Genomic DNA, 24,983 nt, shown 5'->3' on the forward strand with positions numbered 1-24,983 from the left:
TTTAGATTAGTGGTACAGCGTGGAAACAGTTATTTTGGTCCACTAAAATCATGGTGACCAACAGCGATCACCTGCACACTAGTTCTATGTTATCCCAGTGTGGCATCTTACACACTAATTTACAGAACTGTAATTTACAAACCTTTGGAATGTGGGAGGAATCAGGAATACCCGGAGAAAAGCCACTCCGTCACAGGGAGAATGCACAAACACCGCACAGACAGTACCCCCAGTCGGGATTGAACCTGGGTCTCTGGTACCTTATGGCAGCAACTCTACCGCTGCGTCACTGTGCCACCCTCATTTCTTTTCTACCCAAATGATCGATTTCACATTGTCTCACATTATATTCTAGCTGCCATACCCTCACACATTGAATTTATCCTTCTATGTCCCGCTGCATCATCTCTGCATCTGCCTCTTAACACTCACTGCCACCTAGCTTTGTTTTATGAGCAGGCTTGGCTTATATTGCACATGGCCCACTCATCCAAATCATTGATATAGATTGTGAACAGCTCGCGCATGCGATAATCACCACTTGATGTATCTATGTACAAATAGACTCTGTGTTGCCACTGCGATATTCTTCATCACTCCTTCATCATTCCCATTGACGCCTCTTTCTCAACGCAATCCCCAGACATGAGGAAGCTGCTCTTTTACTTCCTTACCCTCTGGTTCTGCAATCCAGAACCCAAATACTCTTTCCAGATGTGACAGTGATTCATTCACGCTCAGAGCTCAGTAGACATTGCTCGTGATGCCGCGTCCTCTATGCTGAGGAAATCAAATCCAGATTGTGCCAAACACTTCCACTCTGACTGCAAAGTTGATCTTGAAATATCACTCATCTGGCCATTTCATTCTCTGTACTATTTCCACTGACTTCTGTCCCACCTTTCTATCTTGTTTCAGATATCCCATCCTATCAGTCATCCCCCACTTCAGCATGTTCTGGCTTTGATAAAAGGGCTGTTGACTTGAAATGCTAACTCTGATTTCCCTTCTTTGTAGAGAGCGTTTGACTTGTTGTATACGTCCAGCATTCTCCCCAGGAAATATTGGCACGGATTTGAAAGTTAAAAACACTTGCGAAGATTTACGAGAGAGAAAAAAAAAATAGCTTGAGTTGGGGAAATAGTTTGCAAAATTGGATTGAAAATATTTTTGTTGAGGAGGAAATGGCAAACATGGCAGAGTAGAGCTCCGTACATCTAACAAGGGAAGTTCAATGGTTAACACTTGGTGTGAACAGATTTAAGGGACTAGAAGATGGATTTCAGTCATCAGAGAGTATCTGTATAAGAAATAGGATATGTAAAATACATGGAAAATACAAACAGAAAACGCAGTAAACATCCAGCAGATTAACCAGCATCTGTGGAAAGAGAAACATAATTAATGTTTCAGCTCTGGCAAAGATCTTCTACCTGAAACAATGGCTTTAGTTCTCTTTCCACATGTGCTACTGGACCCATTGGATTTTTTTCTAATTTGAGATTTATCTTTTAGGATTTCAGTTTTTTTTTCCATTTTGTTTTATCTTCAGATGGTGGTCGAGAAATTGCATTGCTTGTGAAAATGGGGAAAAAGGTAACCTTGCACATTGGACTAATTCCCAGGTGAGTGTCTAGACTGTCAGCTTGGTTCATAAATTCATAGGTTCTAGGAGCAGAATTAGACCATTCGGCACATCAAGTCTACTCCGCCATTCAATCATGGCTGATCTATCTTTCCCCATTCTCCTGTTTTCTCTCCATAACCCCTGACACCCTTACTAGTCAAGAATCTGTCAATCTCCGCCTTAAATCTATTCATTGGCTTGACAATGAATTTCACTGATTCACCAACCTCTGACTAAAGAAGTTCCTCTTCATCTCTTTACTAAGTAACGTCCTTTTATTCTGAGGCTATGTCCTCTGGTCCTGGATTCTCCCACTTGTGGAAACATCCTCTCCACATCTATATCCAGGTCTTCGCTATTCAGTAACTTTCTATGAAGTGCCCCCTCATCCTGTGGTGTATTTATGTGCAGGCATGGATATATTGCAAACCAATTGGGGAGGAGAAGCACGTGGAATGCTTGATTTATAACTGGAAGCAGAAGCTTGAAGACTTAATACATGTATACTTAACTGTTCTGCCTTGCAAATACCAGTGCATTAAGGCATAGTATAAATACTCTCTCTACATCTATTTATACAGTGCCTTAATGCATGAGTGAAGCCATTACATTAACACATGATGACCATGCGCAATCTCAAGAGTAGTATTAGAAACATAAACTTAAACATAATCAACATGACAGAAGATTTTAAAATGGCGATTATGAACAGGAACCACTACATTTAGGGCGGCACGGTGGCGCTGCGGTAGAGTTGCTGCTTTACAGCGCCGGAGACCCGGGTTCGATCCTGACTACGGGAACTGTCTATACGAAGTTTGGATATTCTCCCCATGACCTATGAGCTCAGGTTTCCTCCCATACTCCAAAGACGTGCAGGTTTGTAGGTTCATTGGCTTCCGTGAAATTGTAAGTGTGTATTATGTTAGTGTGCAGGGATTGCTGGTCGGTGTGTCCATGCTGTATCACTAAGCTAAACTAATCAACGAGCACTCAAGGTAGAATGTTTGAACCATGGGAGGGACACAAGAGGTATAACCCACAGAATCAGGGGTCGTGATAATCGAGATGGATGTCTGTGGGAAGCAACTGTGCTTGAATCACAGATGCCATAGTGTGGCAGCCTCGCCTGCAGCTGTTCGTTCTTCACCCTTTTTTTTAATTTTTAGTTTGTTAAAACGTTTTGTTCTGGAGGCCTTTTAGTCTTTTTATGTGGGGGTTGGGGGCGGGGGTGTTGAAGGGGGAAACCATTTTCTCCAGTCCCTACCTAGGCGAGGATGCGGCCTTCCTAGCAGCATCTTCGCCCCCTCCTCGTGGCCTACCATTTGGATTGGCGCAGCCTTTCCTGCCGGAGACCGGCCAGAGCTTCGAGCTGCAGCTTCGACGACGGCGCAGCACTGAGGTACCATCGCGGAGTGGGCAATGCCTTACCCGGGTCGCCGTGTTGGAGCTCCGGAATGCTGTGACTGCCGACTTCAACATCATGGAGCTGTGGGGTCTGCAGAGCGTCGAGCTGCGGGCGGCGCTGACCTTAAACACCGTGGAACCTGGGATCTTTCACCGAGGTCGCCAGTGTTGGAGCTCCGACCAGCGCGGCCTGTGGACTTCGAGAGACGCGGTCACCGGTAGCAAGCGGCTGTTTCGAAACTCCAAGCCACTGGGAGTGTTCTTCCGACGCCGGAGTTCCATTATTCTGGCGAGAGGGCCTGAAACATCGGGCCGCCATAGCGGCGACTGCAGAAACCTCAAATAGGCCCATAACATGGTGAACATCGAGGAAGTGGACTGAACTTTGCTGCCTTCCCTCACAGTGGGAAACATTGATCCCACTGAGGGGGGATGTTTTTTATGTTTAATGTTAAATTCTATTATGTTGTGTTTATTTTAGTGGTGTGCTGCAATGGCAACTCAAATTTCACTGCGCCAATTGGTGTATGTGACGATAAATGTCCTTTGTCCTTTGTCCTTTGAACCACCTTGGCCACATTCATTCCATGGGTGAGGATTCCAATGGCGGACTTCAAAGAGACCATAAGCAAGACTGGGCCCTTCAGCTTACAGTACATTCAAATAAACATGCTTCTGCTTAACCTGTTCAATATTCAATCTAGATGAGGCATGCATTTTCTTCAGGATATTTTCATGCACCATCTTGCAGCAACAATAGCAAATGTGCTCCACTGCCCTATGGCCTGATCCATCTGTACATGGGCACGGGGCCAAAAATGCAACCATAGTGAATGACAGTCGCTGAAGCCACTCAGATTTTACGATTGCGTTTGCTCTTAAAATCATATTGTTCAATGCATAAAAAACGATGTTTAATTTCCAGGGACGTGCCTTCAATGTAGGAGATTTCCAAGGTGTTACATAGACACATAGTCAGAAAACTGGCTTTAAGCCAGAGGTGTTGAGGAATGAGATTAAATATTTGATAAATTGGGTAGTTTTTGGAGAAAGGCTTAAGGAGGAATCTCTGAGCTTAAGCTACAAGGGTCAGAGTTGAAACATCTTAGATCTTTGGATGGCTGCAGTTATTGCAGTGGAGCAAAAAAAGATTAAATCTTGAGGATCTTTGACATGAAGATATGTATCTGACATCAATGATCTAATTGGATTCAGAGGTAATCTAGGCCAAGTGAATCTAAGTGTGATGTGTGAACAAGACTTAATGAAGGTTAACGCAAAGGGAGCAATCATCTGTAAAACAGAGATAAATATTCAATCTTCGGTGTAGCAGACAAAGGGGATGGGAGATTTAGCCGGTTTTCTGACTATGTGTCTATGCAACACCTTGGGAATCTCCTACATTGAAGGCACGTCCCTGGAAATTAAACATCGTTTTTTATGCATTGAACAATATGATTTTAAGAGCAAAAGCAATCGTAAAATCTGAGTGGCTTCAGCGACTGCCATTCACTATGGTAGCATTTTTGGCCCCGTGCCCATGTACAGCCCCCTATTGTACTCTCTGTACACACATGACTGTGTGGCTAGGTTCAGCTCCAATTCAATAATTAAGTTTGCTGATGACACTGTGGTGGTGGGCCTGATCTCAGACAATGATGAGAGGGCCTACCGGGAGGAGGTGGCTGATCTAGCACTCTGGTGCCAGGAGAACAGCCTCCTCTTGAACATCAAAAAAACGAAGGAGCTGATCATGGACTTTAGGAGGGCACATCATCCGAGGACGTACACTCCATTGAGTATAAATGGGGATCCTGTGGATAGGGTGAACTGTTTTAAATATCTGGGAGTCCACATCTCTGAGGATATGACATGGTCATCACACGCCTCAGCACTGGTGAGGAAGGCAAGGCAGCGCCTTTACCACCTCAGGCAATTGAGGAAATTCAGAGTGTCTCTGAGGATCCTCCAGTGCTTCTACGCAGCAGCGGTGGAAAGCATCTTGTCCGGGAACATTACAATCTGGTTCGGGAATTGCTCTGCCAAGGACAAGAAAATCTGCAGAGGTATCGTTGACATGAACGACTATGGGAACTTCACATCACCCCCTAATTGGAACTATACAACAAGAGTAACTCCAGAGCAAATAAATCATGAGAGACCTCTTCCACCCCTGCAACAGACTGTTCCAGCCGCTGCGGTCAGGCAAACGCCTCCGTTGCCATGCAGTGAGAACGGAGAGGTTGAGAAGGAGTTTCTTCCCAGAGGCAATTCGGACTGTAAACGCCTTTCTCACCAGGGACTAACTGTACAGAACGTTTTTCCTTCTATTATTTATTATGTAAAATAATATGTGTGATTGTGTTTAGAATTTGTTTGGTTGTTTTGTTGTTCCGCGAGCATTGCCACTTTCATTTCACTGCACATCTCGTATGTGTATGTGACAAATAAACTTGACTTGACTTGACTTGACTTGATGTACAGATGGATCAGGCCATAGGTCAGTGCAGAAACAATCCCTTCAGCCCACTGAGTCTGCGCCGACCAGTGATCACCCCGTATACTCACCTACACACAGTGGGGACAATTTTACAATTTACAAACCTGTACGTCCATTGAATGTGAGAGAAAACCAGAGCACCTGAAGAAAATCAAAGTGGTCACAGGGAGAAAGTACAAACACTGTCCAGGCAGCAACCTTAGTCACGATCAAATCCGGGTCTCTGGTACTGTAAGCGAGGTGCTCCACCATTGTGCCACCTTGCCACATTCACACCACAGCACCACCTTACAGAGGCTGCAAAACTGATGGTTTCAGTCTTGGTAACAAAGACGTATGTGGGTTCCTTGGGCAGTATTGGAGATGAAAGTGATGAGCGTTGGGATAATGGGGTTAAGGAGATTCTCAGTGTAGCTTGTTTAGGTTTATTATTGTCATGTGTACCAAGGTACAGTGGAAAGCTATGTTTTGCATGCTGCCCAATCAGATCAGATAAGATTATACTCAAGTCAAACTCACGTACAATCGACAGGGCAAAGGGGAAGATACAGGGTGCAGAAAATAGTTCTCAGCATTGAAGCGCAACAGTTCCATGGACAAAGTCCAATATCTGCATTGTGGTAGAGGTGACTATGATGGTACCCCAGCTGATGGAAGGACTGATTAGAAGATGCAGCCAGTTAGAAGAGGTAAAGGGAAGATGAATTACAAGGTCAACTTTTCCCTCAGTGCACAGCTCCACTGGTTCTTGTTCGTTTTCAAAGATCAGCAAAACTCTGTGACTTTTGAGCCTCTGAAGAATAGAACAACCCAGGTTGGCACCAGTATCAATAGCCAGCATGAGATATCCTCACCCCCTGTCCTTTCATGGCTGTCCGCACAGCGACAATTCCACCTTAAATTGGGCTCAGATGGACTGATTTAAATATTATCATGCAGACATGCTCGATTTTATTGGACAATTAAAATATAATTATACCTAATGTTGCAGGAACGAAGCACCTATCCACAGCCATTGTTTTTCCAGAGATCAAATTACCATTATGGAACAGGGACATTTTTTTTCCCACCGATTTCTCTGTAAACATTAATATATCATTAAAGATGCATGAGAGGTTTCTGTGGAGATAATTGTCTCTCAGAGAGGAATCCTGTCTTATCTCTATTAACTCTGATTAAAATCCCAGTACTCAATTGGAGGGAGGGAAATGGCACACTGTGGGGAATTAGAGATCCAGAGGAAGAGATGTTCTTAATCCTTGGGGCAAGGGAACAATGTTGTCAGTCAATTATGTCAAATCTAGTGGGGAGGAGAGAACCTTCGTTTTTTGATTATATGACGAGCTTTTCATTTACCCCCTGCCTGCCTGCCTGAGTGGTTAGTCTTCCTCGTTTGATTATATCAAATGCTAATTTATTCCGAAGCTTGACAGAATGCTTTTGACAGCAGTAAACAATGACAACTTGACAGAAAGATTTCAGCAGCAGTAAACAATGACAATTTACACTTGTGTAATAATATGTCTCGAGGTTCCACACAAGAGCATAACCAGGCACTATAAATGGCAGTTAGACAGGTGCACGGATAGGTACAAGGTTTAGAGGGATATGGGCCAAATGCGGGCAGGTGGGACTAGTGTAGATGGGGCATCGTGGTCAACATAGGCAAGTTGGGCCAAAGAACCTGTTTTTACGCAGTGTGACTACTCTATGATAAGAGTGTATTTAGACCCAAAGTTTCACATTGACTGATAGAAATGAATAATAGCTAGGTTAGAGGTTTTTTAAAGTGTCTTAGAAGGAAGAGAGGGTAGTAGAGAGGTGAATAGTATGATAATGGGCCAAGCGAAGTTGGGACGTACAGAAAGACTTTGGAGGAAGATGCATTTTATGGATAGTTATTGGGCTAGAGGAAACTAAGCGGCAGAGAAGTTTTCAGCTATATAAGGATGTGAATTATCTATCTAAACTACTGATGGATCTGAAACCAATGCATTTGCAAATAGAGATGCTGAGAAAATGGTTATGAATACGGGGAGTTGATCCTTGGATGAGCTGAAGATTATGGAATCCAGAATATAGGAAGAGAGAGGCTCATATCAGTGCCAAATACGGCCACATAAACGCATGTTTATTAATTATGTGTACCAGTACCTTTTTGTCTATAAAAAACATAGAAACATAGAAACATCGAAAATAGGTGCAGAAGTAGGCCATTCGGCCCTTCGAGCCTGCACCACCATTCAATATGATCATGGCTGATCACCCAACTCAGTGTCCCGTACCTGCCTTCTCTCCATACTCCCTGATCCCTTTAGCCACAAGGGCCACATCTAACTCCCTCTTAAATATAGCCAATGAACTGGCCTCAACTACCTTCTGTGGCAGAGAGCTCCAGAGATTCACCACTCTCTGTGTGAAAAATTTTTTTCTCATCTCGGTCCTAAAAGACTTTCCCCCTTATCCTTAAACTGTGACCCCTTGTTCTGGACTTCCCCAACATCGGAAACAATCTTCCGGCATCTAGCCTGTCCAACCCCTTAAGAAAAAGCACCGCTGTGAGTTATCATTTAGTTTTGTCCACTTATTCTTATTTCCCCATAGTTAAATTAACTAGCTTTTGATGTGCCAGTGTGCAGGGAACTTTCGATATGTCCTCTGTTGTTTCAGTGTACCTCCCTGAATAGTGAATGCTGGCACGTGATGAGCCTCAGTTCAGAAGCAATTGTGCCCGTCCTGAATCTCCGTTGGCTGATAACCACGTGGGTGCCAGTTCCAGCCTCAACATTACAGGGAACACTGCAACATAGAAACATAGAAACATAGAAATTAGGTGCAGGAGTAGGTCATTCGGCCCTTCGAGCCTGCACCGCCATTCAATATGATCATGGCTGATCATCCAACTCAGTATCCTGTACCTGCCTTCTCTCCATACCCCCTGATCCCTTTAGCCACAAGGGCCACATCTAACTCCCTCTTAAATATAGCAACAATCTTATCCCCCTCCCGTTCATTAATGACAAAGTCAATTCTTGCATCCCCACAATCGTCCAGTTGTAACCTTGTAAACTGAAGATCAAACCGTTGACCTTTTTGTCCTCTCCCCTCTCCTCAACCTCCCGCCCCTTCCTCCCTCCCTAGAAACCTGGCTGACTTTACGGGTGATTCCCCCTGCCCCCCCTCCCTCACTCTCTCCCCCCCCCCCCCCAACTCCCCCTCCCCCCCCCCCCCCCCCCCTCCACCCCCCCCATTTACATGCACAATGCCTGAGACTAACAATTCTCAACACTTTATCCTTTTGGGCACACATCTCTCTTCTCATCTTTGGTTTATTTTGGAGATACAGCACGGAAGCAGGCCCTTCAGCCCACCGAGTCCGTGCCGACCTGTGATCCCCGCACATTAACACTATTCTGCCCCCACTAGGGACAATTTTTACATTTACCAAGCCAATTAACCAACAAACCTGTACGTCTTTGGAGTGTGGGAGGAAACGGAAGATCTCGGAGAAAACCCACGCAGATCACGGGGAGAACGTACAAACTCCGTACAGCCAGCACCCGTAGTCAGACTCAAACCTGGGTCTCCGGCGCTGCATTCGCTGTAAGGCAGCAACTATTGCGCTGCCCCACAACGTGACCGCCCTTGTCCTTTGTCCTACAATGTGTCTAACAATAAACCTCTCACCTGTGTTCATCTATTCATGGCTTTGCTCTTTCCCACCCCTCCTTTATTGCAGCGTTCTCTCCCCCTCCCCTCCCCCCCCACCCCACCCCCCCTCTACGATAAGTCTGAAGGAAGGTTCTGACCCGAAACGTCAATATCCATGTCCTCCAGGGATTCTGCCTGACCCGCTGAGTTACTCCAGTACTTTGTGTCATTCTTTGGTATAAACCAGGACCTTGTTATCACACCTTTAACCTTTCTGTCTGTTTAGTGGAGTTAAATGGTCGGTTCACCATTCAAACCAGCGGGGAGTGATGTATCACTTATCATCGTAATTAGATCACATTACTACAAAACAATGTGTAATAATTGGGAAGGTATTACTGTAAATTATATTATAATTACTGAATTATCCAGCCATAACTGCAGCCCCATTAACCTAAAACAACAAGTGTAATTGAGTTAGTAATATGCTCCACATGGAGTACAAATTAGACTTGGTTAGTCAGGCTTACGGTTGATACTTGGGGCCCAAATATTCTGAGATGCCCAATGTTATTTAGTGCAGAATACCTTCCTTTGGATTGATTTATGGCAGAAGATGGCTATGTCCAAGTGATACAAGTAAAATGAGTGATGAGAGAGTCCCTGAAGTTCCATACTTCACAACTAAATCAATCTTGAATTCAGCCTCAGAATTGCGAGGCAAAAATAGTTAGTATCCTATATGACCCATCGATCCTTGAATGGGAATAAATGAGAAATAGTAAAGGATTGGATGGAAGTGTGAGTTTGTGTACGGGCTGCCTTCCCTGTGTATATGTTGCAAGATGATGCATATATACAGGGATTATATAAAACTGGAGATAGACACAAAATGCTGGAGTAACTCAACGGGTTCAGTCAGAAGGGTTCCGATCCAAAACATCATCTATTCTTTTGTTCCTGGGCTGCTGCCTGACCCGCTGAGTTATTCCAGCATTTTGTGACTATCTTCGGTTAAAACCAGCATATGCAGTTCCTTCCTACACATCCTTCTTATATGTCATGATCACAATGAATGGCGGTGCTAGCTTGAAGGGCCGAATGGCCTCCTCCTGCACCTATTTTCTATGTTTCTATGTTTCTAAGTCTAGACTGTCTTAATGGAGAATTTTAACTTTAAATAATATTGAGATGATAATTGTTTGAGTCTGTTCTGGATGATGAGGCTGCATTTGGAGTATTGTGTTCAGTTTTGGTCACCACATGTTGTTAAACTGGAAAGAGTGCAGAAAAGATTTACGAGGATCTTGCCAGGACTTGAGAGCCTGAGTTATAGAGAAAGATTAGACGGGCTAAGACTTTATTCCTTGGAGCTCAGGAGGATGAGAGTGATTTTATAGAGGTGTATATATCATGAGGGGAATAGATAGGGTAGATGCAGAGTCCTTTACCCAGAGTAGGGAAATCAAGAACAAGAGCTCATAGGTTTAAGGTGAGAGGGAAAATAGGAACTGGATGGCCAACTTTTTCACAAACAGGGCAGTTGATATATGGAGCGAACGGCCAGTGACTATCTTGAGGCGGTATTATAAACCATTTATCTGCATTTGGATAAGTACATGGATCCTTCTTATAGAGATCATGGGCCATCACAATGACTAGTGTAGATGAGTCTTGCTAGCTTGGCAAGTTGGCCGAAGGGCCTGTTCCCATGCACGACTATTTTGTCTATGTTTCCTGCAACATTATCCTAAACCAAGACTGTCTTAGCATGGAGAAAATTTTAACTTTAAAAAATCAAGTATTGATCCCATGATAATTATTTGAGTCTGTTCTGGATGATAATTCACTTGCATTTGGAGTATTGTGTTTTCATACTCGGAATTAGCACTTTTCAGTTTTTGGTCACCACATGTTGTTAAACTGGAAAAAAAGTTATGCAGAAAAGATTTACGAGGATCTTGCCAGGACTTGAGATTCTGAGTTATAGAGAAAGATTAGACGGGCTAAGACTTTATTGCTTGGAGCTCAGGAGGATGAGAGTGTTTTTATAGAGGTGTATATATCATGGGGGGTATAGATAGGGTAGATGCAGAGTCCTTTACCCAGAGTAGGGGAATCAAGAACAAGAGCTCATAGGTTTAAGGTGAGAGGGAAAATAGGAATGGATGGCCAACTTTTTCACAAACAGGGCAGTTGATATATGGAACGAATGGCCAGAGGAGATAGTTGAGGCAGGTATTATAACAACATTTAAAAAATATTTGGATAAGTACATGGATAGGAATGGTTGAGAGAGATATGGGCCAAACGCACACAGGTCGGACTAGTGTAGATGAGGCATCTTGGTTGACATGGGCAAGTTGGGCCAAAGGGCCTGTTCCCATGTACGACTCTCTCTGTCGATGGTTTCCTGCAACATATATCCTAGAACCAAGAAGATGTTAGTTTGTATTTTGGATTCAATATGAGTAATGAATCAGATTGAGTTAATAGCCTAAATGCATGTGAATATTTAATGAATAACAATCAAAAGGACTAAGTTCAATGTTGTAGACAGAAACAAAAAGCTGGAGTAACTCAGGGCGTCAGCCAGCATCTCTGGAGAAAAGGAATAGATGACGTTTTGGGTCGAGACCCTTCTTCAGACCGAGAGTCAGGGGAAAGGGAAATGAGAGACCTATGAGATTTATGAGAGATTTATGTGAAATGAGAGGTGATATAGAGAGATATAGAACAAATGAATGAAAGACATGCAAAACGTAACAACGATAAAGGAAAGGTGGAGCCCATTATGGTCCGTAGTTGGCTGTGAGCTAGGTGATAATGAGTAATACAGACAGTGAAACCACACAGGACGACAGTGAAACTAGTGCGACAACTAGGATGGGGGAGGGAGGGACAGAGAGAGAAGATGGGGAGGGACAGAGAGAGATGTAGAGAGAGAGAGAGAGAGAGGGAGACCCTTCTTCAGACCCTGCGTATGTTTCAGGGCAATTACCTTTTATCTGATTGACCTTGAAAGGTGAAATGTGAAAGGTCAATGACCTTTCCAACAACAGGTCATTGAGCTGAAACATTAATCTGACATGATGCTGTCTGACCTTCCTGCATTTTCATTTTTTATTTCAGATTTTAAACAGGTGCGGATTTGTGACGCTGTTTACGAGTTTAATATTACATTTGAAAGGGAGAAATATGAGACAAATATTAAGATTCTACTTTTAGATAGACTCAATGACACGAACAAAACCTATTTATGTTTTAAGCCGACAGTTTTGTGAATAGATAAGTCGGCTGCACATCATTACGGGGTGTTCAAACAAGCTGGCTTGATACAGAGACAGGTTGTACCTTGAAAGGGAAAAAACTCTATTTCAAAGCAAAATGTTATGAAAAGTATTAGACATAGGAGATAACGGTATGAAAAAAAAATTCAAACAGCTAGCAGATATCCAAATAGCTTGAAGTCTCAGTAAATGAGGCATGACCTTATAGAAGTATATAAAACTATGAGGGGCACAGACAGGGTATATTCCTATTTCCCAGTATGGAAATGTCAAATTTCTGGGGCACAGTTTTAAGGCGAGAGGGTGAGGTGTTATAAGATAGGGGATTTATCTCATATAGAAGAGCAACATTTTACGTGAAGCTCCTGTTAAAACGGTTACCACAGCTCTCTATGATATTTAGTCTTACTCTCTCTCCACTCTTGTGCTGAAAAAGTCATTAGCTCCATAGCTGAAAGTCTCCTGTCATTCATCGCTAAATCAAAGGAACTGGATAGAGTTGGATAGAGTGGATGTGAAGAGGATGTTTCCACTCATGGGATAGTCCAAGGCTCGAGGCCATAGCCCGAGAATTAAAGGACGTTCTTTTAGGAAGGAGATGAGGAGAATTTTATTTCGTCAGAGGGTGGCGAATCTGTGGAATTCTTTGACACAAAGGCTTGGTGGAGGCCAAGTCAGTGGACATTTTCAAGGCAGAGATAGGCAGAGATAGATAGATTCTTGATTAGCACAGGTGCCAGAGGTTATGGGGAGAAGACGCTGGCCAGTTGGGTATGGCTGCCCTGCCTGCAGCTGTCCATCCATTCACTTCTTTTTTTTATTTTTAGTACGTTAAAAAGTGTTGTTTGGAGGTCTATTCTTTTTATGTGGGGGGTGGGGGAGGGGGAAACTGTATTTCTCAGTCCCTACCTGGTCGGGAGGCTGCCTTCCTCCGAGCAGGATCTCGACCCGTCCTCGCGGCCTACCATTGGAGTCTGGAACGGCGTTTCCTGATCGGACCGGCCAGATCCTCGGCTTCGGTGGCAGCGCAGCGCTGGAGCGCTATAGCGGTGCGGGCGATGCCTTGCCCTGGTCGCCCGCTGGAGCGCCAGAATGCTGAGTCCGCCGATTCAACATCGCAGAGCTGCGGGTCTGTGGAGCGGCCAGCCGTGGGCGGCAGCACTGACTTTAACATCAGGAGCCTGGGATCTTTTGCTGAGATCGCAAGTGGTGGAAGTCCGTCCAGCACGGCCTGTCGGCCTCGGAAGCCGCGGTCTTGAGTAAGGAGGCGGCCATTCTAGGCATCCCAAGCCACTGAGAGGGTTCTTCCGACGCCGGAGCACCATCACCCGGCGAGAAGGGCCTGAAATATCGGGCCCCGTAGTGGCGACTGCAGAGGCCTCAATAGGCCTGACTATGGGTGGACAAGGGAATGGGGACTGGACTTTGTGCCTTCCCTCACAGTGGGAACTATTGTGGGGGGATGTTTTTATGTTTTATGTTAAATTCTTGTTTAATGTTGTGTTGTATTCTTATTAGTGTGCTGCAATAGCAACTTGAATTTCACTACAATCGGTGTATGTGACAATAAATGAACCTTTGAACGCAGGAGAATGGGGTTAGGAGGAAGAGATAGATCAGCCATGATGGAATTGGCAGCGTAGACTTGATGGGCCGAATGGTCTAATTCTACCCGAAGAAAAACCCACAAGGTCACAGGGAGAACATACAAACTCCATACAGACAGCACCCGTAGTCAGGATCAAACCTGGGTCCCTGGCGCTGTAAGGCAGCAACTCTACCACTAAGCCATTGTGCTGCCCTTGAACTGTCAGTTTACCTTGTCAGTTTACAGGTACAGACTGAAGGGAGAGGCACCAATGAAAAGAGTTATACAGGGGGTGGCACGGTGGCACAAGCTCTTTTTACTGAGTGTGATAAATGCCTGGAAGGTGATGCTAGGGGTAGTGGACGAAGCAGATAAAATATACAACGTTTAAGCTGCATTTAGATAGGTGCATGAACAAGCAGGAGATTGGGGGATATTGACAATGTGCAGGCAAATTAGATTAGTTTAAATTGACAACATGGTTTATGCAGACAATGTGGGCAGAAGGGCTCGATCCTGCTCTGAACTGTTCCACGCCCCATGTTCTAAATACAAACAGCAAGGAGTGACAGCATAATAATAAGACTTACAGAAAGGGACTAGGCAAACAAATTTGCTAAAGTCAGCACAAAATATCCTTTGTAATGTTATTAGGCAAATGAAGGTGGTCAGAAGTATTGTTTGCCTTTGTAAAGTAATAATGGTAATATTATAAATGAGAATAAAGACTTGGAATTATTACAGTGGAGGGAGGTGATAACATGCTGGACAAACATTGAAAATAATTTTAAATAAGAGACGTGAACTCAGTAATATTAATGGGACAGAACTTGCCCGCTGGCTGTGAACTACCTGCTTGCACACTGTACATATCATCCATAGTTTTATTTTTTGCAGATGCCCCAACATAACCTGACAGGATCCTCCGGGCAATTAAGTCTTGCGTGACTTTTATGGCTTCATAAGCAAGGAGCAGAATAAGCACGGTGAATGAAATAGCCAAAGACTTTGTCAGCTGTCATAACCATCCACCCCTCATTTTTTGTGTGGAGAAGAATTGCTGATGTTGTCTATTGTCTATTGTCTATTATCTATTTGCTATGAACCAAACACAGAACAAAATATGTTGACAGATGTCAATGGTGCCTCATGCTTTAAATGCTTCTGACAATTGGAAATGAGTTAAACTATTAATATTTTAAATTAAATCCCTTACAAACACTTAAAAAAAGATTTTGGGAATTAAAAACATTGCGATGAATTAAGAAAAAAATCATAATTTGGCATACACAGCCAGAGGATTTGTAATTTGGCATATACACCTATCTTTAAAGGTGAGAGGGGCAAAGTTTAAAATAGATGTGCAGGGCAAGTTTTTTTTTATACATGGTGGGCTAAGTGCCTGGAATGCACTGCTGGAGGTGGTGGTTGAAGCAGAGAAGATAATGGCATTTAAGAGATGTGGATAGGCGCGTGGAAATGCAGGGAATGGAGGGATATGGATCACATGCAGGCAGATAAGAGTTGTTCGGGGATCATGTTCAGCACAGATATTGTGGGCCAAAGGGGTTGTTCCTGTGCTGTACTGTTCTACCTATCTATCTATCCTTCTCCTTTGCAGCCATTCAAAAGAATGGGACTTGCTTCTGTGCCAGGATTCACCTATCTAAGGTGTCCCTGCATAAATAGAGGAACAGGAAGAAAGAGTGCCCTTGCATTTATACAACACCTTTTACAGCCTCAAGATAAACCAAAGAGCTTCAGAGGCAGCAAATCAATTTTGTGTGGCACGGTGGCGCAGCAGTAGAATTGCGGCCTTACAGCGGCAGAGACCCAGGTTTGATCCTGACTACGGGTGCTGTCTGTACGGAGTTTGTACGTTCTCCCTGTGATTGTGTGAGTTTTCTCCAGGTGCTCCGGTTTCCTTTGACATTCCGAAGATGGGCAGGTTTGTAGGTTAATTGGTTTCTGTAAATTGTTCCGAGCCAGTAGGACAGTGCCAGTGTACGGGGTGATTGCTGGTCGGCGTGGACTCGGTGAGCCTGTTTTCACGCTGTTTCTCCAAACTAAATGAAACTATACCTGTATTACAGTCACTTTTATGTAGACAAATGCACAGGAGCTAAATTACTCACAATAATCCTCAAAGAACTGTGGTTCATTGATCTTCCACTATAAATTTATCAGAAGATTCATAGCTATCCAAGAGAAGAGAGCCAAAGGAAAACTTTCCCTGATATTTGTATGATTTTTTACATTGGGAAATTTGAAAAACCATCTAAAAATGACTATCAAATGTTAACTGTTATCTAATGGACAAAAGTGGCCACAAATACAAGCTCAACCTAAATAATGCTAGAGTATCTCTATTAACTACTTGAACAAGTATATGGGGCCCGTATATGGAACACGTATAAAGAGAAGCCAGTTGGCAAAGTTCATCATCATTTAGTTTCATATCTGTAATTGTACAAAATTCACACCAATTTCTGTAATTCCAACTGTCCAGCTGAAGTGGGCTGTAGGTGCTTAGACTGGTCTTGGACAATTTCCTAAATGATCTTATCAAGAATTTTTGGAAAAGCTTGTTGGTCATAGATTGCAGTCTTTAACCTAAATTGACTTTTATTAACCATAACCACCCCTAATAGTTGCTTGTAACCAGGAAAACTTTGAGTAAAAGGGTGTCTTTTTGTTTCCAGCCCAAGAATGAATCAATCTCAAGACCAATATCACTTGACCAGAGTTCAGCTAAATGCTTCCACCTTGATGAATTGGCCGAGGCAAACTTCTCTTTCAGCCACCTACCCATCATTGCAAACTGATAGAAATAGCAATAGTAGCAGCATGACACCTACTCATTGACATTCTGCTTACAGATGCTTGTTAAGAAACGTACAAAATTCTTAAGGGGTTGGACAGGTTAGATGCCGGAAGACTGTTCCCGATGTTGGGGATGTCCAGGACAAGGGGTCACAGCTTAAGGATAGAGGGGAAATCCTTTAGGACCGAGATGAGAAAAACCTTTTTTTCACACAGAGAGTGGTGAATCTCTGGAACTCTCACCCACAGAATGTAGTTGAGGCCAGTTCATTGGCTATATTTAAGAGTGAGTTAGATGTGGCCCTTGTGGCTAAAAGGATCAGGGGGTATGGAGAGAAGGGAGGTACGGGATACTGGGTTGGATGATCAGCCTTGATCATATTGAATGGCGGTGCAGGCTCGAAGGGCCGAATGGCCTACTCCTGCACCTATTTTCTATGTTTCTATGTTAATCTTCCATCAACACAGCACAGCTTGGGAATGTAGATATAAGCCTTAAACGTAAGGGATCACGGAAAGTAGTTGCCATGGACATTGAAGCAGTGTCTGACAAAGTTTGCCATCATGCATGCTTAACATATCCACGATGAAGAGGATACTGGCGTAGTTTTGGACAACACCAAGCTCACTGCACTGATGGTTACCATTCTCAGTTATCATTAATCCTTGGACCAGGAAACTGCTTTGTTCCAAAATATTATCAATATTGGCCTCCCTACCATGAGGCACAGTAGAGCGTTCAGCTGACAATTCCAATGTCCTACATAACAGAGAGAACTTCTTTCTCTTTCTTGAAAAATGCCACAATATTTATCCGTGACATGGGCCAAAGTGGGCAAATAGAACTAGCCCAGAATGTAACCTTGGTTGGCATGGACAAGATGGTTGTGAATCTATGGAATTCATATGGGCAGTGGGCAGGTACTATAGACCTGCATGGGAAGGTAGACGCTCCCGCCCCCACGAGTCTCGGGCAGATGGGGCTCGTCAGCCTAGGAAGTGAAATCTAGGAGAGGGAAAACTCTGATTTAAAACCTTCATTGCCTTGTGGCCATATCCAGTCATTGAAAAGGCTCCAGGAGTAAACCTCAAGAAAATCCAGAGTCAGAGCCCCTAAGGCAGTTGGTCGTTGTTTACAACTTTGCTCTGGCAGCTCCTGCGATGGCGCTGGTGCCAAACCGTAACGGCCCTGCTGTTCCTTTGGATCGATCAGCGACGTGGAGAGGGGGGACATGCTGCATGAGCAACAGCCTGTCCTCCATATGACATTGCCAGGCTTGCATCCGACCAGGATGCATCACCCATAGTCAGTCATGACCGAGGGGGGCCTACTACATTGCCGCAGAAGGCTGTGGAGGCCAAGTCAATGGATATTTTTAAGGCAGAGCTAGATAGATTCTTGATTAGTACGGGAGTCAGGGGTTATGAAGGCAGGAGAATGAGGTTAGGAGGGAGAGATAGATCAGCCATGATTAAATGGCGGAGTAGACTTAATGGGTCAAATGGCCTAATTCTGTTCCTTTCACTTATGAACTTATGATGGGTTGAAGGGCCTATTTCCATGTTGTATAGCTGTACAACTACAGGTCTCTCAAAGCCGGCAAATGGTCTGGGTTGTGTACCCATCATAGCAACTTAATGCCGTTCCCCAGCTATCCATACCATCCAAAAAAAATATTTTTTATAGTCAAGCTTGAACTTTCTATGGATCGGAGCCTGCCTTTGATCACAATATCTTTGACTGGGTTGCTTCTCATGGACAATGAACCTATTGAAGCTCTGGGCATGTGTTCTGAAACTCAGATACAAGTCAAATTGAACACAAAAGTTGCAAGCAATCTGTTTCCATCTGAGATGATGGTCAGGGAAGGGGGGATGGTGAACAGTATGGGAATGATCCCGGTGGAAAGAATGAAGACAATGGTTTCAGTCTTCCCACCCTTTAATTTGGAGGAAATTAAAAACTCAGACTGCCTCTGTATTTCAGATTAGAATTTAATTAACAAAGAAGGAAGCATTCTGTCAAAGACTCTTTTAGTCAATAATTTGTTGTCATCTACATCTTTAAGAAGGTCATGGCACGAGGTTTAATGACATTCATCTGATCATTAAAACGGATGTGCAGACAAATTATACTGTTATACAGCTTCCCTTGCAGTTTGATCACACGAGACCTGGACCTGTTGGTATTTTGTCTATTTTGTATTTTGTCACTTTATTAGGGTTTCAGCACACAATCCAGGATGGAAATATCAAATACCTTTCCCCAGAAATAGCAAATCTTTTTTTTTCCCAGGATAGAAATATTTAAAAGTAGAGAGCATAGGTTTAAGATGAGAAGTGCAAAAATGTAAAGGAGATGTGTGGGGCAAGTCTTCTCCAGATAGTGGTGGGTGCCTGGAATGTGCTACTAGGTGTGGTGGTAGAGGCAAATGCATAGTGGCATTTAAGAGACTTTTTATAGGTATATGGACATGCAGGAAATGGAGGGATATGGATTATATACAGACAAATAATAGTTGGTCGGCATCATATTCAGCACAGACATTGTGGACTAAAGGGCCTGTTCTTATGTTCTACATTCTATAATAGTTCCTAGTCCTGTAACTAGGTATGTTACAAAACCTACCTGAATCGTGGCTGAGAATCTGCCCCACCCCGTGTGCGCGATTTTGGTGCTGTTTAGAGGGGGCGGGTTTAAAACGCGATTTTTACTAGGCTGTTGCAATCGAAAATGTTCAGCCTAGTAAATCATTAACGAAAAATCGCTGAAAGACCCCGTCGCAAAAGGTATTATTAGTTTTTATGGCCTTGTATAATAGTTATAGTAGTTTAAAAATCACTCTCTAAACCCGCGACCTCTCGCAGCCCCAGGGTTTTATAAAGCAAACAATTAAAGGTATGTACCTTATTTTTACATTAAAAGGGGCTTCTTAAGAACCCTGTATATAAAGTTTTCTATAGCGAGTAGCTAATTTTGGGCTCTTTATATCCCGCAGTATTTTTCTGGGCATTTGAGGGCACAAATCCACTGCAATGTGAGCGTTCTAAACCAGCGCGTTCACAGGAACCCACTAGAAAGCCGATTTAAATGGACTTTAATTTACAGCAATTGAACACTAAATTACTTCCATTTGGCCTATAAATTAATGTAAATGAGCTTTTAAAATCATGTTTTATTGTGAATTATTTATGAATATTATTTGGACACTTGGGCTATTTAAAAACGTTAATCATTTATTAAGAAATGGATAGATGTTTAGATCTAGTAATTGAAGTTTGAAATTTGCTATACTTGGGTAACTAACTAATTATATGCTTTAATTTCAGGTCATCCAAGTTAGATTATTTTATGTTTGTTTCAGAATGGTTCAATCTACGATAACTGAAAATTTCATTCAGTTCTCTTAATTTTTAAGAAGGTTATGGCCTTTTGACTGTCCATGATCACAGCTTTTTTGTTATGTCCATAGAAAATCAATAGGGAACAAGATGCTAATTTCCGAGTATGAAAATGGCCATAACTTTTTAAATACTTGAGATATGAAAGTGAATTAGGTGCCAAATTAAACTTATTTTTATGCTTTAGATAAAAGAGATGAGATAAATTACTGACTTGATTTTTTAAATCTCAAAATTTTGTAACATTGCTACTGTACCTGCTTGACCTTCAGGATTGGTGAGAGATTGTAAGGTTTGTCAAAGAATCGGTTGTGGGATTAGCTCAATAACCTCCATTTGAAAATCTTGATTACATTGATGCAATTAGGCATAGTTTGGGGAATTGGTCAAACATTCACAGTTGTCCTTTCTCAGGTCAGTGGGCTCTGGGCAGTGAAGGTGATCTGATCATTTTTATTTAGTGCAGCAAGTGAATTTTTGAATTATTGCTATCATGTGCTGTTTTTGATAAATACGATGTTACCTGTATTTTCAGAATCAGAAACAGAATCGCACTTTATTCGCCAAGTGTGCTTTGCAACATAAGACGAATTTCATTCATGTCAGGTCAGTCATACAATTAAAAGCAACAGATCACTCAAAAACACATTTTAACATGAACATCCACCACAGTGACTCCGACACATTCCTCACTGTGATAGAAGGCGAAATAAAGTTCAAGTCCCTTCCCTTAGTTCTTCCTCGGGCGTGGGCCTCGAGCCTCCGTTGACGGGACGATCTTGACTCCCGTAGCCGGCAGCGTTCAGGCGATCGGCTCCCGCATCGTGGGGGATGTCAGCTCCCCCACGCCTGGCGATTGGACCTTGCGTTTGGGGCTGGTCGAACCTTCCGTGACAGTGGAGCTTCCCGACTACCCTCTCCCGACTGCGAGCTTGATGGTAAGTCTGCGATGATCGCGGTGGGAGCGATCCCAAGCAAGGGATCAGCTCCAATGTTAAGTCCGCTCCCCGCGATAGGGCTCAAAGTCAGTCTGAGGAGGCTTCCAGCTCCGTCAATGGAAGGCCGCAGAGCTCGCCGGAGAATGTGATCCTAAAATTAATCACATCTCCGGCAAGGTAACAACTTGAAAGAAAGTTTCCCCCGATCCCCTCCCACCTCCCACCTCCCCCACATAAAATAAACTGAAGAACATTAAAACAAACTTTTAACACACTAAAAAATAACAAAAATAATGAAAAAACGAACAGACTGCCGGCAGGGCAGCCATCGCCCCTGGTGCTATTGATGGTGCATTCTTTAGCTCCAGTTTTAATACCTTGTTTGGGGTCATGCAGACAGGGCTGAGGGACCTGCCAAATCTCTGGTTAGTCTGTCCACTGGCTTCAGCTCCCAAACCCTTAAGTAAAGAAGCTTTGTCTCTTGCTAACTCTCATGGAAAATGTGAACTCAACCATCATTGGAGATGAATGGAGGGGTGCAGGCAATTGCTTTTGAGGGCTGGGGGCAAAGGTAAGGAGTGCAATAAAATAATTTCTTGCATTCTGCCAAGAATTATGGTGAGAAAGTAAAGGAAAGGCACGGTAGGCCTGAGTTTCCTTACGTGCTGGGAAGGTCATGGTTCAATGGTTCCTTATTGTCCTGTAAAAACTGCACAGCGAAATTCCTGCACATTTCGCCATAATTTGTCACCATTTACAAAATAAAAAATTAAAAGCCCGAAGTCCAGTCCACGTGCTGGATGCGTTGGATCGCCCTGATCCAGGTAAGCACAGGTAAGCCATAGAGTCCTGCTGCATGGAAATAGGCCCTTCAGCCCAATTTATCCATATTGACACAACCATTTAAGGTCCTCTTAACAAATTTACCTATTTGACATTTTCTGAAGTTGCTTCATAGTATAGGTCCCACACATCAGGACTTCAGTGATGCCACTGCAGCCTGGACTGCATATTTAACTATTTTACAGTTTTGTTTGGAGTATATCCTTTGAGATTAAACCTGCAGGAAGGCACCTGTTGAAGTAGATGATTGTGGGTGTTATTTTTTTTTAAGTAACCGATTACCCAGATGGACAAGATTAAAACTGAACCCTGCTCTTCACAAAACATAATTTGTTCCTACAGTATATGGGAATCATCAGGACCATCAAACAGATTGTAACTCACTCACAAGTATCCATTATGCTATATATAAAAAATGAAACCCATCAATTATATTCTATCTAGCCTATAACTAACTGTGAGGAAGGAGGTCCATTTATAAAGAGTTTTAAATTGAATTGCTTTAAACGGCAAGAGTTATACGTGGATTTTTAAACATTTTATCTAATTCATAATAGTGCAAGAGCATGCAGAGACAAGGATCTAGCTCTCAATGCAGTGTCAAGAAAGAATTCTGTATGAGTAGAATTTATCGGACTTGCCTCAGTACATGGAACTAATAGATTCTCCCAGTTAAATTTTTAATGCAAGAGTTAAATCAGAATTCAGAGCTCAAGTTCCAGTCACCAATTGACAGAACTGCCAGGAGCAGAGTTTGAATCCTGTTTCGTTTGACTTGGACTGTGATGCCATCTGTGAAAATATCCCAAATCAATTTATTAACTCCCTAAATAGAAATACAACCTCCCTTTCTAGATGTTGAAAGCCAAATGGTTCAAAAGTGTGAACGTTTGTTGCACAGCATCTCAAGTAGGGAGCACCCAATGACTTGAGAATTAAGGGACTGAAGTTTAGGGGTAACATGAGGGGGAACTTCTTTACTCAGAGAATGGTGGCTGTGTGGAATGAGCTTCCAGTGAAGGTGGTGGAGGCAGGTTCGTTGTTATCATTTAAAAATAAATTGGATAGTTATATGGACGGGAAGGGAATGGAAGGTTATGGTCTGAGCGCAGGTATATGGGACTAGGGGAGAATACGTGTTCGGCACGGACTAGAAGGGTCGAGATGGCCTGTTTCCGTGCTGTAATTGTTATATGGTTATATTATATGGTAATAAAGGTAAAGGCTGCTGTCCCAATATGTCATTCTGTTGGGGACATAGTCAACTAAGCTACTGTTAATAATACTATCCTGGTCTTTAAACAAGAGATTGCATGGTAAAAGTTATCCTGGGTATGGGGAAACTAATGAGATCTTTTACTCGCATCCACCTAATGGAAATTAAATAGGAAGCACAGTCTTCCTATTTCCAATGAGATAGGAAGATTGGTCTATCTATTTCATTTCTTCTTTCCAATGATTTCAGAAACAAACTTAACTAGGAAACTTAGGAATTAGGATCCCACGTGACCAAACCATAAGGTAAGAGGCAATAGACAATAGACAATAGACAATAAGACAATAGACCAATAAGCTGCCTAAAAGTACTATTTGTCTGTGCACATCCATTTGTTTGGTCAGATGAATGTCGTATAACCTAGTCTTGACTCTTCTGAGACTAGAAGCCTCTTTCATCATATGTGAATTTAGTGTTGCCATTGAAATTCTCTTATTATGATCAAAAATAGATTGACTTGCTTAATGGGGGTGAGAGAGGTTGGAACATTCATTTTGCGAAGGGAATACAAATGTTTAGCTATATCTGCCTCAGACGTTCCCATCCCTGGATCCCTGGTCCCCATGTTTTAGGAAGAGTAAACAGATAAACTGAAGATTCTTTAGTCAGAGGGTGGTGAATCTGGGGAATTCATTGCCACTGAAAGCTGCAGAGGCCAAGTCAATGGATATTTGAACGGTGGAGATTGACAGATTCTTGATTAGTGCGGGTGTCAGGGGTTATGGGGTGAAGGCAGGAGAATGGGGTTGAGAGGAAAAGATAGATCAGCCATGTTTGAATGATGGAATAGACTCGATGGCCTAATTCTGCTCTTAAAACTTATGAATTTATGCTGAAAGTCTTACAGATTCTTCCCATCACTTCCCTCACAATTTCAGACTGCTGGAGGTTAGTTATTGTGGCCCAGTTGCTGGAAACAAATTTAACCAAGATTCTTTAAGACTTAACCAAGATTCCTTCGCTGAGTAAGAAACCAGCAATTAATTCTCTGTTGTCACATGAAAGCTTCTTCTCAAAGTGACTTATGTTGTTGACTCTGTATTTGATGAACCTACTTCATTATGAGCAGTTAACATTTCAAATATTCTTAATGTGGCTAATTCTTCTTCTTTAATGTGGAGAAAAATTGATACATTTGTGGAAGAATTATGAATTAATAATAATAAATTTTATTTGTGGGCGCCTTTCAAAAGTCTCAAGGACACCTTACAGAATTTAACAAGAGTAAAAAACATATAATCAGAGTAAAATAAATAGTAAACACATCACCAATACACAAATTAAAGACAGAATTCGATCTAAAGACAAAAAAAATCAAAAACACAATGTGAAGAGAGAGCAGCGGCAGCTAAACCGCGCCTGAGTACACTCTCCCTTCCGACAGCCATCTTGGACACAAACTAAAATAATCACTTACACACAAAAATCATCCATCCACAATGGTTACCACTGTGGGTGAAGGCACAATGTCCAGTCCCCATCCCCAGTTCTCCCAAAGTCAGGCCTATTGAGGCCTCCGCTATTGCCTCTACGGAGGCCCGATGTTCCTGGCCGTTCTTACTGGGTGCTGTTGCCCCGTCGTCGGGAGAGTCCTCACAGCGGCTGGGCTACCTGGAATGGCCGCTTCCTTACCGGAGA

This window comes from Leucoraja erinacea, chromosome 12 (genome assembly GCF_028641065.1).
Source record: "Leucoraja erinacea ecotype New England chromosome 12, Leri_hhj_1, whole genome shotgun sequence".
In the NCBI taxonomy this organism is placed as follows: Eukaryota; Metazoa; Chordata; class Chondrichthyes; order Rajiformes; family Rajidae; genus Leucoraja; species Leucoraja erinaceus.